Here is a 16,872-nt window from a genome sequence, read left to right as displayed (position 1 = left end):
ATTTACATATTAACATGAGTTATTAAATGAGTTATCTTCCCTAATTTATTTGGTAAAGGCTTAAATAGAAAAAAAATTCCATAATGCTGCCCAACATCATATGCACAATTAGTACTAACTTAGGGACTACTGTCTTTCATGATGTTTTGGTTTCTTAGTCTGTATATTAATAGTTGGTCCTAATATTCAGAAGTACTAGTAAGTATCATAGATCCAAATACTGTTCAAGTAAACAGGCATAAAAGTTTTTTAATTTGTTTCCTTTTGGTTTTGGTTTGTTTCCTCCTCTTTAGCAATTAATTTGCATTACAGCTTCTTTTGTGAAGAGGGGGTGCTAAGGGACAAAGCTACTGAATAAGTGGGGAACTTAACTACTCAGATCACCCAAAGCACACAGCCTCAGCTCTGTAAACTCAGTACAAAGAAAGCATATCTTATCAGGGGGAAAAATGCTTAACGACCCTAGAAATTGCAAGCTTCCCTGGAGCTCAGATCAAAGTAAACATTTCACAATTATGAAGAAATCCAAACATTTTTTCAAGTAGGAAGTAAAAATGTTGTTGTTTTTGAGGAGCACAGTAGTTTCCTATCTAGGATTTTTCTAGACAAAAATGATTATTCTCTTAGGTACTGATGCGTGTCATAAAAGCTTCTAATTTCTCATTTGTAAGTTCCCATTTTATACTAATAAATACTAGAAAAACAAACCCTGAAGCTCAGTTTTCAAAGCAAAACAATATAAAATTACACATCTGGACCAAAGAAAGACCCTAAAATCAGTGACTGTCAACTATTTGATGCCATGTCTACTTTTGGTGTTGGTTCAGTTTCAAAATGGGTCCTAATGTTCTTTGAATTTTATTAATTATATCATAGTATTCGCTGCAATAACTACAGATTTTGTTTGGTTCAACTAAAACTTAATGGAAATAACACAATAAAACCTAAAACAAGAAGTGTTCTTATATAAAAATAGTATAGCCCTAGCTGGTTTGGCTCAGTGGATAGAGCATCAGTCTACAGACTGAAGGGCCATTTCCCAAAAACATTCAGCCTATAATAGTCCAAGGATAATAGTCCAGCCAAGGGCACATACCTGGGTTGCAGGATCGATCCCCAGTAGGGGGCGTGCAGGAGGCAGCCGATCAATGATTCTCTCTCAGCATTGATGTTTCTATCTCTCTCCCTCTCCCTTCCTCTCTGAAATCAATAAAAATATACTTAAAAAAAATAAAAATAGTACCTATAGGACAGAGATTTTAAAAAAATTAAATTTCTCTAACCTCCTTTTTCACTGGGGGCTTCCAGTAACTAGTTTTATATTTTGACATCTGAGCTGGGAGATATTTTATTTATGAAGAAATTGACTAATATGCTTTATTTTTATTCAAATATAAGAAAAAGGAGACAGCAAATACCTGTTAAATACACTTTATTTGCACATGCACACAAATTTTCATTTATACTAAGCAACTATTTAATTCAATAGCTTTATTAAGAAACATGGAGCCCTTTATATATCCTTCTTTTCTTTTTCTTTACTTTTTTTTTACAAACCCTTGTGTCGAGAGCTGACTTTCAATAGATCACAGCAAGGGAGCTGCTCTGCTATGTACGAACCTTTGTATCTTTACTGTCAAAAATTGTTAGTGACCATTTATAACTTTAATTTTTTAAAATATGGAGCCCTCTAGTGGCAAAATATTTATATATCATTTTAAATAATCTAGTAAGTGTCCTCTTCAAAATAATATTAAAATATCATTACCAACAGTAAAATATGGTCTACTTAGGAAGAAAATATTTGAAGCTGTTTAACCTTAGAGAAAGGAGAGGAGGCTAAATGATATTCAATAACACAAAAAATGTATCAGACTAGAAACACTACTCTTCCTCAATGATCATGTGCTAGGTGGTAATAAAATTAAATAAGTTCACTGTGGATCAAAATTGTTGCTTATAGAACTTATAAATATTCTTGCCTCAAACTCTAATTGCTACTATCACTTGATACTTAAATCTCTTTTCTAGAGATATATAAACCTTCCTCTCCATTGGGAAACTATAAACTGATTTCTACTGACCAGAACCATTAATTAAAAATACAATGATCAAATAGGTACTGCATGGGGCACCTACAGCTTCCAGAAGCTTCACTGGAATAATCTCCTTTAACTATTAGAGTAATAAGGTAAGGTGGTAGCCAGTCTCCAGGACAGCCCCCAATGATTTCCACCTCCTGGTAGTCCCCTCCCACACAGATTACGGGTGGCCTGTGTAACCAATGGGATAATGTAGAAATAACAGAGAATTCTGAGGCTACGTCATAAAATACATTGTGACTTTACCTTGATCTCTCTTGGACTGCTTGCTCTGATGTATGCCAGCTGCAATATCACGAAAACACTCAATTGGTCCTACGGAAAGGTCCATGTGCAGAGAAACCCCATGAGCCCACCTGCCAGCCAGGCACAATCTTGCTAGGCATGTGAGTGAACCACCTTAAAGTTATCCTTCAGTCCCAGTCATGGCTTCACATGAATACAACCCAAGCCAACATCCTGACTGCAGCCAGAGTCACCCTACTAAGCCAATCCCAAATCCTGACCCTCAGAAACTGTGAGATAATGCATGTTTATTTTTTTCAGTTTCATGTCAATTTATTATACTTCAATAGATAATACATGTTGGTACTATTACTGTCTCCATCTCACAGAAGAGCCTGTGAATATTTAAGACTAAATAGCTCTAGAAAGATATTTTCTTTTTTGTTGTTGTTGAAGAACTTTACCTCTGTATTTCTGGCCATTTCCCAAAAAACATTCAGCCTATAATAGTCCAAAGATAACCCAATCAACCTTATAGAGCATTTTCCCCCAGCTTTGCTTGTTAAACAGATTAACATCCCTAAACTTAAAACAGAAATTTCCTTTTATTCTTGAAAGGAAATTAAAGCATTATTGATTATATAATATGTAGTCTATTTTACCAATAGCCATGTCTCAACTTGTATTCCAAATCTGTAATATAATTTATGAGTAAGTGAAAATCCTCTTTTCTTGTAACTTGTCTTTGTAGCCCAAGAAGGCTGCTAACACAGCAAATAAAAACTTTGATTTAATTTAGCTAAATGCACAGATGTACATGGTGAATAAAAAGCACTTACTATATTCCAGAAGCAATTCTAAATGCTTTAGACTAACCATTTGATCTTCACAACAAATGGGAATAATAGGTTGTATTATCTCCATTTTACAGACATATAGAGGTAAGGGAAGGTTAAGTAGGGAACTTTCTCAAGGTCACATATAATCAATAACAGTCATGTTTGAACTCCAGCAGTCTGTTTTCTGAGCCTATGCTCTGAGCCAGGAGCCTATATGGGCTCTCTTAGTCTCTAATTTATCTTTTTCATAAAAGAAAGTCCATGTGCTTTGGAATTAGAATATTTGGGCTATGAAGTCCCTTATATGTACATAATTTAACAATCCTCAAACTGTTTTTCTCACTGTAAAATGGGGTTGTATTTTTTATGAATATTAAATAAAAACTTGGTTGAAAAGCACCCTGCACAGTGCTCTACAAACATGATTATTTATTTGTATTTTACCTTGTTTCCATAGGCAGGTTTTTATCAAAGCCAATGAAACGTAATCTTTTTTTTAAAATATATTTTATTGATTTTTTACAGAGAAGAAGGGAGAGAGATAGAGAGTTAGAAACATCGATGAGAGAGAAACATCGATCAGCCGCCTCCTGCACATCTCCTACTGGGGATGTGCCCGCAACCCAGGTACATGCCCTTGACCGGAATCGAACCTGGGACCCTTCAGTCCACAGGCTGATGCTCTATCCACTAAGCCAAACCAGTTCTGGCAGAAACTTAATCTTTATGGTCTTTTACTTTCACAGCCTCATCCAAGACACTGTACCTAATTTTGTATTCATAACTTGTAATCTTTTCCTTTAAGAGGGCTTTCAAATTATATGACCTTCAGACTCACAAAACCAGGGATCTACCTCTGTTCTTCCCATTAATTATTTCAACACTAAAGCAAGCCCAATAGGCTCCCATATGGGTAAGAGAGAATAAATATATTCCATCTTATCTGTCCCACTAAATGCAGCTATAAAACCCAGGCAGAATGCATGCTGCAGCTATTTCAGAAACAGGAAAATAGAAGAATAACAACAAATTTTGAAGTACCACTTTCTCCACTCTTTCATGTGCTGGGCCTCAAGCATTTCTGTGGTAGCAGAGGGAGGAGGCAAAAATAGAAGCCCACAGAAGCAAAAACTCTAAGAAGGGAACCTTCATTTCTGATTGGAGGAACACTGGTTCCAAGGGGGTGGGGCAACACCCTGTTGCTTTGCTTTTATTCTCTCTTTATCTTGCCACTGCATATTCACAGACATGCGAACTACATAACACAGCATAACTAACGCCCCAGCTTCCCAACCAGGGAACCAAAATAAAAGTGGGAGATGGCAGAGGAGTTTTTATGAACTCATGGTCTCACACCAAGCTACACATGCATAGATCAATCCTAAACATCAGATATAGACACTGAGAACTATAAAGCACTGCTCAATTCCCAGTTTGGCCACTGGGTGGCAAAGATGTGGGAAAATGCCAAACAACTGAAAAGTCTGAAAACTGAACTGATACAGGAAACACAAATCACAGAGGGCTGGTTGAAACCTGAATCCTGAATTTAATTGAATAAAATAATCAAAATGTCCAGTATAAAATCCAAAATTAATCAGCATATAAAAATACCAGAAGACAATATCAACTTGCACAGAAAAAAAAATGCATCTAAAATGATGCAGATATTAGTATTATCTGACAAAGATTTTAGAGAAGTTTTATAAAAATGTTCCAACAAGTAATGCAAATACTCTAGACAAGAAAGGAAGATAGAAAGGACTTGAAGGCTGTTCTGGAAAATGGTTTAGACATTTCTTATATTAACATGCACGTAACTATATAACCATGCAATCCCACTCATAGGTATTAACCTGGGAAAAATAAAAATAATGCTCACAGAAAAATCTGTATATAGTGACTTTATATATAATTGCCATAAATTGAAAAGAACCCAATGGCTAAATAGATAAACAACTGTAATATCTGCTATATGTAATAATATGTTATAATATATATAATGTTATAGACACACAGACATGATATTGATAGATATAGATATAGATATAGATATAGATATAGATATAGATAGGTATAGATAGATATAGATAGATATAGACAGATATAGATATATACTACTCAGCAGAAAAAAAGAATGCACTATTGATATAAGCAGCCACTTGGATGAATCTCAGGCATTGTAGGAAGTGAAAAAAGTTAGTCTCAAAAGATTACAAACCATATGATTACATTTATACTACATGCTCCAAAAGATAAAACTACAAATAGACAGCATAATGAAATTTTGGGGAGTGAAGGAGCTAAATTTTAACTGTACACAAAACCTATTCATGTTTTAAAGTTCATAGAACTATACGCAAAAGCCAATTTTATTGCCAGTTAACCTAAAAAGTAAAAAAATTTTAAAGCCCAAGTTTTTAAAAAAAGACAAAAATAAATTGTGTAGGATTTATGAAAAAAATTTCTAAGAGGTGATTTGTATCAATTTGCTGATTTAAAGGGCATTCAACCCTATGCACTAAAGGCCAGTAGAATCAAATAAACAGCATAAGAACTTAAAATTACTTACAAAGGTGTAATCCTACCCAATATGCTTCCTGTTCTACTGTATATACAAAACCAAGACCAAAATAGCATATGGAAAGAAAATCAAAGAACAACGTGTCACTGTCAATCACCAAGCCGCAAATCGGGTCTTCAAGCTAAAAGATAACTAAATTTCCTGAAATAAGAATCTCTACCTTTGGAAGAGCCATTCCAATATTAATGATTCCACCTGGAAATTCCAAACTCTGCTCTCCATAATACCATCTACGCAGTATTTTTATATTCTCTACCACATTAAAAAACACATAAGGGAATTCCACTTCCAGAAAGATGGTACAGACATACTTGTGCAACTAAAAACACTGAATATTTGACGGTCTGATCGATGCTTCTCTGTCTCTGGATAGAGGGAAGGTAGGGGAGGATGGGGGTAAGGGGGAGAGATCAACCAAAGGACTTGTATGCATGTATATAAGCATAACCAATGGACACAGACACCAGGGAAATGAGGGTATGACGGGGGGGGGGGGGTGAGGGGGCAATGGGGGATAAGGACACATATGTAATACCTTAATCAATAAAAAAACAACACTGAATATTACATATAAAACAATCATAAGACTGTGAACATTACAAATAAAATCGACTAGCTAAGGTCTTTAGGATGTAAGGAAGAACAATACCGTGGTAAGTTCCCTGGGTTCCCTTTTTTAAAAAATATTTTTAATCCTTACCCGAAGGATTAAATTTTTTAATTGATTTTTAGAGAGAGAAAGGGAAAGAGAGAGAGAAACAACAATGTGAGAGAAACACCAATGTATCGGTTGCCTCTTATATGCCCAACCAGGAATTGAACCTGAAACCTAGATATGTGTGCTGACCAGGAATCAAACCCACAACTTTTTTGGTGCACAGGACGACGCTGCAATCAACTGAGCCACAGGGCTTGGGTTTACTTTTTGCCCCACATATTGTATACTTGGAACTGAAGAAGCCAGCAATCCAGATATGCCAATAGGACACAAACAACTAAGTCCCAACAAAAGCCAGCTCTCTCTACCCAAAAGATCAGAAAAGGGGCAGCCTAGCAAAACAGGAAATTTTTAGACAACAATTGCTCTACAGGAGCCAAACATGACAGAGAAATACGTGACCCTATACCTGCTAAGGCCAAGTGTAGAACCTAAACTACCACCCTCACCAGTCTGTGAAGATGACCCACAACCCCCTCAATGAGGTAGTATCAGAGGACAAGTAGGGAGCTGGGATTCTTATCTAATCAGGTGGTAAAAAGTCCCCCCTCCCCACACCCAATACAGAGAATCAGTGGACATCAAAGGTAGACATAAAACTTCATCCCCCACCTAGCAGTAATGTTTCCCTCCCTCTCCCTGTTTGGGCAGTGTCAGCAGAGGAGGAGTTAAGTATCAAGACTTGACCACTGCCCATCAGTAATGAGGCCACCCTCTCACTCCCTTGGTGTCAGTGGAGGCCATGTAGAGCAATAATGAAACACGCCAATCACTTCCAGCTAGGGTGGTGTCCCCACAGGCCCACTGGGGGTGGTGGGAGACTCTCTGTCTGAAAGTAACAAGGAGCACCTTTCTCCCTTGGGTGTGAATGGACCCCACCTGGGGGGAACTTAGCCAAAAAATAGAAGATATAAAAAGAACCAAATAGAAGAAAATTTCGGAACTGAAAAACACAGTAACCAAAATAAACTTAAACAAGTTCAACAGAATAATGGAAGAGACAGAGGAAAGAACCATTGAACTAGGAAATAAAGCAATAGAAATTAACCAATCTAAACAAAATAAAATCTGGAAAAAAATCTAAACAGAGCCTCAGGAATCTATGGAATAAGAACAAAAGATCTAAAATCTATGTCACTGAAATCCAGGAAGAAAGGAGAAAAGAGGGCAAGGTTAAAAAAGTACTCAAACAAACAATGGCTAAAAACTTCCCAAATTGGGCAAGAGACATATACCAAGATACATCACAGTCAAATTCCTGAAAATAAGTTATCTCACCCCAAATACCATTCTAATCTTGAATGCAGCAAGAAAGAAGAGACCTTACTACATAGAGAAAAACAATTCAAATGTCAGTAGATTTCTAATCCGAAATAATAAAGATCAGTCTAACCAGTGTGGTTCAGTTGGTTGAAAGTCATCCCATGGACCAAAACCCTCACATGCCCAGGAAAAGGGTTTGATTACCAGGCTGTTGAGGTGCACACAGGAGGCAGCCGATCAATGTTTCTCTCTAGCACTGATGCATTCACTCTCACTCTCCCTTCCTCTCTCTCTAAAATCAATAAAAACATATTTTTTAAAAAAAGAAGTTATAAAGATCAGAAGGCAATGGCACATTTTTTAAATTAAAAGTGAAAAAAACTTGTTAACCTAGAATCCTATAACCAGTGAAAATATACTTCAAGAAAGAAGAGGAAATAAAGATTAGGGTAAACTCAGAATTTTCACCAGCATTCCTAACTTAAAAGAGTGGCTAAAGAAGCTCAGTAAACAAACAAACAAAAGGGGGAAGGGGGGAGAGATAAAATAAGGGAACTTGGAATATCAGGAATAAAAAAATAAGTACATGATAAACAAAAATATGAGTAAATACAATAGGTTTTCTTCTCTTGCATTTTCTAAATTATGCTTGATTATTGAAATAGTGTCTGATAGCAGTTCTACGTGTATGTAGATAAAGTATTTAAGACAATCATATTATAAATGGAGGAAGTAAAGACATTAAGTAAAGAGGTAAATGCACTAGTTAAAAAGAGTGTCAGTGGATTAAAAAACATGACCTAATTATGCTGTCTATAAGAAACTCACTTCAAATATACTATAGGTTGAAAATTTTAAAAATGAAAATGGTATACATAGAAACATTAATCAAAATAAACCAAGAATACTATACTAATCAGAAAAAGTAGACTTCAGAGCAAAAAACCTCACCAGACACAGAGCTATCAAATATGTAAAGTAAAAACTTACAGAACTGAAATGAGTCATAGACAAGTCCATACTTAGAGTGGAAGTCATCAACAACCCTCTCTCAGCAACTGATTGAATTATTAGAGGGAAAATCTGAAAGGATATACAAGAATTCAACAACATCAAACAACAGGATCTAATACACATTCTTTTATTAGTGCCCCAGGAATACATACCAAGTAAAACTATATACTAGGCCAGTGATGGCGAACCTTTTGAGCTCGGCGTGTCAGCATTTTGAAAAACCCTAACTTAACTCTGGTGCCGTGTCACGTATAGAAATTTTTTTATATTTGCAACCATAGTAAAACAAAGACTTATATTTTTGATATTTATTTTATATATTTAAATGCCATTTAACAAAGAAAAAGCAACCAAAAAAATGAGTTCGCGTGTCACCTCTGACACGTGTGTCATAGGTTCACCATCACTGTACTAGACTATAAAGCAACTTACTTCATCAACAAGTTTTATAGAATGTGTCCTCTGATCACAATGGAATCAAATTGAAAATATTAACAGAAAGATAATAGGAAAACTTCCTAATGTGGAAACTACACAGTATACTTGTAAGTAATCCATGGATAAGAAGTCTTAAGGGAAATTTAAAAAATATATTAATTGAATGAAAATAAAAGTATAGCATATCAAAATTTCTGGGACATGGCAAAAGCAGTGCTTAGTAGGGAATGTGTAGCACTAACTACTTTCCTTTGAAAGAGGAAAACATTACAAGTCAATAATTTAAACGCCCAACTCAAAAACCTGGAAAAAAGATAAAAATAAACCCAAATAAGCAGAAATTAAGAAAATAACAAAGAGCAGAAATCAAAGAAATTGAACACAAAAAAATTATTTTGGCAATAGCAAAAGCAAAGACAATACCAAAAAGAAAAGTTACATACCAATATCTCTCATTAGTACAGACGCAAGAATCCCTAACAAAATACTAGTGAACAGAATTCAACAATACGTAAAGCAAATTATACAACATAACCTGGGATTTATTTCTGGAATGCAAGTATGGCTTAATATTCAAAAACCAATGAATATAATCCATCACATTAACAGGTAAGAGAAGAAAAAATCATATGCTCATAGCATGGATTAAGAAAAAGTATTTTTAAAAACTTCTAAAATGAGTATGAGAGTATATACGGTAAAAAAATACAACAATCAACTATATTTTTATATATGAGCAATGAACATATGGACACTAAAATTATAATATTTTTATATACTAGAATTAAATATGTAGACACCAAAATTAAAAATACAATATCATTGCCTTGGCCAGGTGGCTCAGTTGGTTATGTTTGATCACCAGTGAGGGTGTGTACAGGAGGCAATCAATCTCACATCGATGTTTTTCTCTCTCTCCTCCCCTCTCTAAAAATCAACAAAAACATATCCTTGGATAAGAATAAAAAATACAATATCATTTACAATAGTTTTAAAAATGAAACAGTTCATTGTAAATCTAATAAAAACGAGTCCAACACATGAATGCTGAAAACTACAAAATGCTGATGAAAAATATTTTAAGTTCTAACTGAATGAAAAGACATACTATACTGTGTTCAAGATCTAGAAGACTAAATACAAAAAAGTTGTCAATTTTTTCCAAATTGATATACAGATTTAATACAATTCTTTTAAAAATCCCAGCAAGACTTTTATAGATACAGAAGGTAGAGACAAGATTATTCTAGATTTCATATGGAAAGGTAAAGGAACTAGAATGGCTCAAATACCTGATTTCAAGACTTATTATATAGCTATAGTAAGAATGTATTATATTGGTGGAGGAGCAGACACATAGATCAATGAAACAGAGAACAGAGAACCTAGAAATAGATAAATTTAAATATGCCCATCTAATTTTTGACCAAGGCACAAAAGCAAGTCAATGGATGAATAATAGCCATATTAAACTAATGATGCTGCCCTAGCCAGTTTGGGCCAGTGGATAGAGCATTGATTGGCCTGCGGACGGAAGGGTGCCAGGTTTGATTCTGGTCAAGGGCATATGCCTAGGTTGTGGGCTTGCTCCCCAGTAGGGGTCATTGATGTTTCTCCCTCTCTCTCCCTCTCTCTTCCTCTCTGAAATCAATAAAAATGCACTAAAAAAAAAAAAAAAAAAAAACCAAACAAAAAAAAAAAAACTAATGGTGCTGAAGAAACAGGACATCCATATGCAAAGTAAGACTCACATCATATATAAAAATTGACCTAAGACTAACATCATATGTAAAAATTACCTCACAATGAATAATGGACTAGGTGTAAAACACAAAAACTATACAACTTTTGCGTAAAACACAAAAACTATACAACTTTTAGGGGGGAAAATGTACAAGAAACTCTTTAGAACTAGGGCCAGGTTTAAAATGCTTGGACTTGGATTTGACACCAAAAGTCCAACCCATTAAAAGAATGATAAAGTGAAATCCATCAAAATTTAAAACTTTTGCTCGCCCAAAAACCCTATAAAGAAGATAAAAAGATAATCTACAGACTGGAAGAAAGTACATGTCAAATACCTATCTGACAAAGGATTAGTATCTAGAATATATGTATAAAAACTTTCAAAATGCAAAAGTAACAATTGAACATGCAATTATCATTATGGTGCTATAATTGCACTCCTGGGCATTCCTCCCGTGGAAATGAAAACTAATTCACACAAAAATAGGTGCATGAATGTTCAGAGCAGCTTTATTCATAATAGCCCCAAACTGGAGACAACTGAGATGAATTTCAACATGTGGTTACATCATAGAATACTATTCAGAATAAAAAACTATTGATACAATAAGTTACATGAATCTCTAGAGAATTATGCTGAATGAAAAAAAATAACACTCTTGAAATGACAAAATTATAAAAATGGAGGACAGATTAGTGGTTGCAAGGAATTATAAAGGGGGTGGGGACAAGAGGGAAGTGGCTGTGGCTATATTAAGGGCAACATGCCCTGGCTGATGTTGCTCAGTGGTTAGAGTGTCTGCCCAAGCACCAAAGGGTCACAGGTTGGATTCCTGGTCAAGGGCACATACATGGGTTGCAGGTTTGATCCTTGGCCCTGATGGGGCCATGTGTAGGAGGCAACAAATTGATGTCCCTCTCTCACATTGATACTTCTCTCTCTTTTTCTCTGTCTCTCTCTCTGTCTCTGTTTCTACCTTCTTCCCTCTTTCCCTCTCCATTAGACTCTCCTTAAAAATCAATGGAAAAAATTTCCTCAGGTGAGGCTTAACATAAAAAACAAACAAATAAAACAAATAAACAAAATGCAGGTGAGCACTGTGTGCTTCTTCATGTTCTCAGTTCTTGGGTGGAAAGTGTCTCCTTTGCAGGGCCTTGGGTTAAGGTTACCAAGTCCGCTTTTACTTTCACTGCACACTCCTCCTTAGCTGATATCATTCATTCTGGAAGCTTCAATTACCATATGCCAAAGACTGCCAAGTTTATATTTCAGCCAATTCCTCTCTTCTGAAGTCCACATATATTTTACTCATAAATGAAAATATAATCTCGGTATCTTATAGGTACTTCAAGCTCAACATGTGTACATTTAAACACATCATCTCCCTACAGCCTCCAGTTCTGCTTCTCTTGTGGCTTTCCCTGTTTGGGTGGCTGTCACAATACCATCGAATGCACCAGATGCTAAACCTAGTGTGCGGTTTCCCCCTGTCTTACTCTTATACATCCAGTCAATCATAAAACACCATTAATTAAAGTTCCTAAATCCCCACCGCCACCATCTGGCCTAAACTACCACTATAACAATCTCTTGAATGATTTCTGCATCCCCCATTTATGCCTCCCTCCAAAGTATCCCTCCTGTAACAATCAGACTGATCTTTACAAAATGCAAATCCCAACACCACACTCCCTTGCTTAACACTTTTCAGTGTTACCCGCTAGGCTTGCCATAATCTCATCAAAGCACACAAAAGTCCACATCATACCACCCTTTTTGTTTTCTGAACTCCAGTAATAATAGATTCTTCTAGTTTCTCTTAGGTATCCTGCTCTTTCTCACCTCAGGTCCTTCGCACTTCCTCCTACCACTCCCAGCCCAATCTACTTATAAATCTACTTGTAAGATCTTTTCTTAGCCATCCCTTTCTCCAAGATGAGTTTTCCTGAGCCTCCAAATTAGGATAAGTCCCTTAAATAAGAATAAGAATACCTACACAACTTCAAATAAATCTAATTAAAGTGTTTTAATAAAAATAATTAAATAAGCCCTAACCAGTTTGGCTCAGTGGATAGAGCGTTTGCCTGCGGACTGAAAGGTCCCAGGTTCGATTCCGGTCAAGGGCAAGTGCCTTGGTTGCAGGCACATCCCCAATGGGGAGTGTGCAGGAGGCAGCTGGTCGATGTTTCTCTCTCATTGATGTTTCTAATTCTCTATCCCTCTCCCTTCCTCTCTGTAAAAAATCAATAAAATATATTAAAATAATAATAATAATAATTAAATAATTCTAAGATTTATGCAAAGATAATATCTAAAGGTACAGTCAATATATTATATCTCGATATAAAAATCATACATATTTGCTTGGCGCTTTATTTATCTTACCTTAGGCCTGCTTGCTACGACCCCTGACATCCATTTTCTCGGGAGCTTTCTATATACAGAGAAGAATAATAGTAATTCTCCTAGTAAGAGGCTTTGTCATTCATAATCAAACTATGACTGTGATCTCAGATTTCCAGCCTCCAGAGCTGTAGACATAAATGTTTGCTGCTTATAAGCCACCCAGTCTATATTTTTTCACAACACCCTGCACTAACTAAAGCAGAAATCTGGTACTGAAAGTGTGGTGCTGCTATAACAAATACCTAAAAATGAGAAGCAGCTTTGGAACTGGGTAATGGGTAGAAGAAGGAAGAGTTTTGGACTGCACTGTGGAAAAAGCCCATTTTACCATGAACAGCCAATTAAAAGCAATTCTGGTGAAGGCTCAGAAGAGAACAGAAGTAGAAAAAGCCTGTCTTCCTAGAGAAAACCTAAGTGGTCATGAACAGAATGTTCATGGAAATATGAAAAGTAGAGGCCATTCTGATGAGCTCTTGGAAATGAGGAACATGTTACTGGAAACTGAAGGAAAGGCCATCCATGTTATAAAGTAGCAAAGAACGTGGCTGAACGGTTCATGTCCTAGTATTTTGTGGAAGATAGAATGTGTGAGTAAGGAAAGTTTGAGTGACGAAATTAGATGTGTGGCTAACCTTTTTCTAAGCAAAGTGTTGAAGGTACAGATTGGCTCCTCTTGAATGCTTATAGAAAACTGAAAGCAAGAATGATTTAAAGATGGAATTTTTAATCAAAAGGGAAGCAGAAATTTAAAAAATTAGAAAATTCTCAACATATCAATATTATAACAGTGTCCTAGAAGAGAACACTAAGGGTATGACCAAGAGACCTTTGGATAAAAAGTTTAGTATGGGTGTGAACCAGGATTTATTCAGCCACCCCAGCAGAAAAGCAGCCAATCTGAACTGAAGGGGAAGGAGACAAGAATGAATGAAGGTTGGTTGTCAGGCTTCTTAGAACTTACAGGATGGAATCATAGAGATATTCTACTGGGAATGTGTGATATTCCTCAAGACAAGGGAAAAAGGACTCCAAAGGCTGTTTAGAGATCATCAGGGCTTCCTCCTCGATTTCAAAAGGGGCTAGGGCATCCCCAGGGTTTCAACAGACCAGAAGACCTCCCACCCAAAACAATGGGAACCAATGGGGGACTGGCTACGTCTATTTAAATTTCAAAGGTTGGAGCTGCCTACAGGGGCAGAAGGAAAGCTGAGGACATGGCAAAGAAGAGGCCACCACAGAGACCCCACTAGGGCAACACCCAATAGAGCTGAAGGAGAAAGGCTAAAGCTGCCCAAACCAATAGAACTACAGGAATACCATTCCAGCTTGGAACAATTGCTGTATGGGCTACACCCAGAAAAGCGATAGGGGCCGGGTTGCCCTGAGTGTATCCAGAAGGTAGGACTTGCTCCAGTGGGCTTGGTGAGCAGACCATCGAGTTAAAGATTATTCTCTAACCTTAAGATTGTATGTAATTTGCCCTACTGAGCTTTTACTTGCTTGGGGTCTATCATACCCCTTTCTTTCCTATTTCTCTCTTTTTTAATGTGTTTAATTATATGCTCATCCCATCATTATATTTGGAAGTATATAAGTTGTTTGTTTTCACAGGTTCAAGTTGAAGAGGAACTTGTCTCAGGATGAATCATACTATTAGTCTCACCATGTCTAATGTAGGTAACATTTAGATGAGACTTTAGACTTTGGAGTCAATGCTAGAACTAGTCAAGACTTTTGAGTAGCTGGGATGGAATGAATGTATTTTGCATACAAGGAGGACATGAATTTGGGGGTCTCAAGGGTAGAATATTATGGTCTGAATGTTTGTGTTTCCCCACAAAATTCATGTGTTGAAATATTAATGTACAATGTGATGGTATTAGGTGGAGCGCTTGAGAGGCACTTAGGTCATGAAGGTGAAGCCCTCATGAGTGGGATTAGCATTTTTATTTTTTTTAAGGCCGCCACTTAAAAGTCTTTTTTTTTAAATTAAAATATTTTTCAATTACAGTTTACATTCCATATTATTTTGTATTAGATTCAGGTATACAGCATAGGGAGTAAGTGTTTTTATAAAAGAGAGCTCCCTTAACCCTTTGCTCATATGAGGATACAAGAAATCTGTGACCCAGAAGAGAACCCTCACCTGACCATGCTGGCACCCTCATCTAGAATTCCAGCCTCCAGAACTATGAGAAATAGATGTTTGTTGTTATAAGCCATCCAGTCTGTGGCATTTTGTTATAGCAGCCTAAACAGACTGAGACAGACTGTTATTAATTATGAATACTTATAGCAACTAGTACACTATTTTCTTGCAATTCTTTATCATTTTATATGCTTTAAGGACAACCTCATAAATATTCAAACTTTTCTGGAGGTTAAGTTCACTGTGTAAAAAAACACATGTTTTAAAAATAAAAACCAAAATTAACCCCAAAGTTTGGTTATCCAGCATTCTTTCTAAAGTTTGATGAGCTCCACCCAGTTTCTTAATAATAATAAAAACAATCACAAAAAGAAAAATACATAGGAAAATAACTGCTGGGATATGCCATGTATAAAGTAATTTAGCTGAAGTTTTAGAAGATATGTCAATAAGCACTCTCTGAATAGTAATTTAGAGAGGTTAGGTTTTGAGGTCTTTACATTTTAATAGTCTACAACAAGAAGTATTTGCAATGAATCTGTATTTCCCAACTCATGTGTTTTTTTCTGAGATCCCATTTTTTATTTCAAATTAAATACAATATGTTGTACTGAGTACTACTCAAGAATTAACTAAACCCACTAGTAATCACATCTTAATCTATGTGTCATATTACATTTTTTAAACTGTATTCTTTTATATGGCTAATGTATAGATGGCTCATGGCTCTGTGAACATTTTTTTTTTTAATATATTTTATTGATTTTTTACAGAGAGGAAGGGAAAGAGATAGAGAGTCAGAAACATCGATGAGAGAGAAACACCGACCAGCCGCCCCCTGCACATCCCCCACTGGGGATATGCCCGCAACCCAGGCACATGCCCCTGACCGGAATCGAACCCGGGACCCCTCAGTCCGCAGGCCGACGCTCCATCCACAGAGCCAAACCGGTTTCGGCGGCTCTGTGAACATTTAATTCTCATTTTCTGTTAAAAAACATCTGGTTAAAAGCATCATTTTGAAGGATAAAAATAATGAAAGGGTTACAAGAATGGATTTCAGGACATGAGATAAGAGGAACAACCATGTAAAAATACAACCACTATTAATTGATGTAATTTAAATATCCTTACAAAATAGAAAATAGACACTTGGGACTACAAAAGAAGCAAGAGCTGCTCTAAAAGTGCAGTTTCACAGCTGATACTCTCTGCAAGCCTCTGGTTAATAAAGGCAGGTGTATCCAAACTGTAGAAGAGGACATGCGATCAAAACTATATTGACCAGAAAAGGAACCTAGCCAGATTGACTAAATTTACTTATAAAGCCTTGTTGTTTCAACCACTGCTACTGAAAACCTTTCCAAATGTATTAAGGTATACTTTG

General features: G+C 36.2%; 1 protein-coding gene across 18 annotated transcripts in view; it reads right to left on the bottom strand.

Annotated features, from left to right (window-relative positions):
• BBX (BBX high mobility group box domain containing) overlaps nucleotides 1-16,872 on the bottom strand; it is a 295,838-nt gene that overhangs the window by 194,694 nt on the left and 84,272 nt on the right. For 2 of the 18 annotated variants that reach the window (XM_036351127.1, XM_036351124.1), the window contains exon 2: nucleotides 8,722-8,814. The exons of the other annotated variants lie outside the window; for them this stretch is intronic. The gene's annotated coding sequence lies outside the window, so the exon portion shown is untranslated. The remainder of the gene's footprint in view (nucleotides 1-8,721; nucleotides 8,815-16,872) is intronic. 18 annotated transcript variants of the gene reach the window in all.

Source organism: Myotis myotis, unplaced genomic scaffold, assembly GCF_014108235.1.
Source record: "Myotis myotis isolate mMyoMyo1 unplaced genomic scaffold, mMyoMyo1.p scaffold_m19_p_2, whole genome shotgun sequence".
In the NCBI taxonomy this organism is placed as follows: domain Eukaryota; kingdom Metazoa; phylum Chordata; class Mammalia; order Chiroptera; family Vespertilionidae; genus Myotis; species Myotis myotis.
This window is presented reverse-complemented; position numbering and strand designations above follow the sequence as displayed.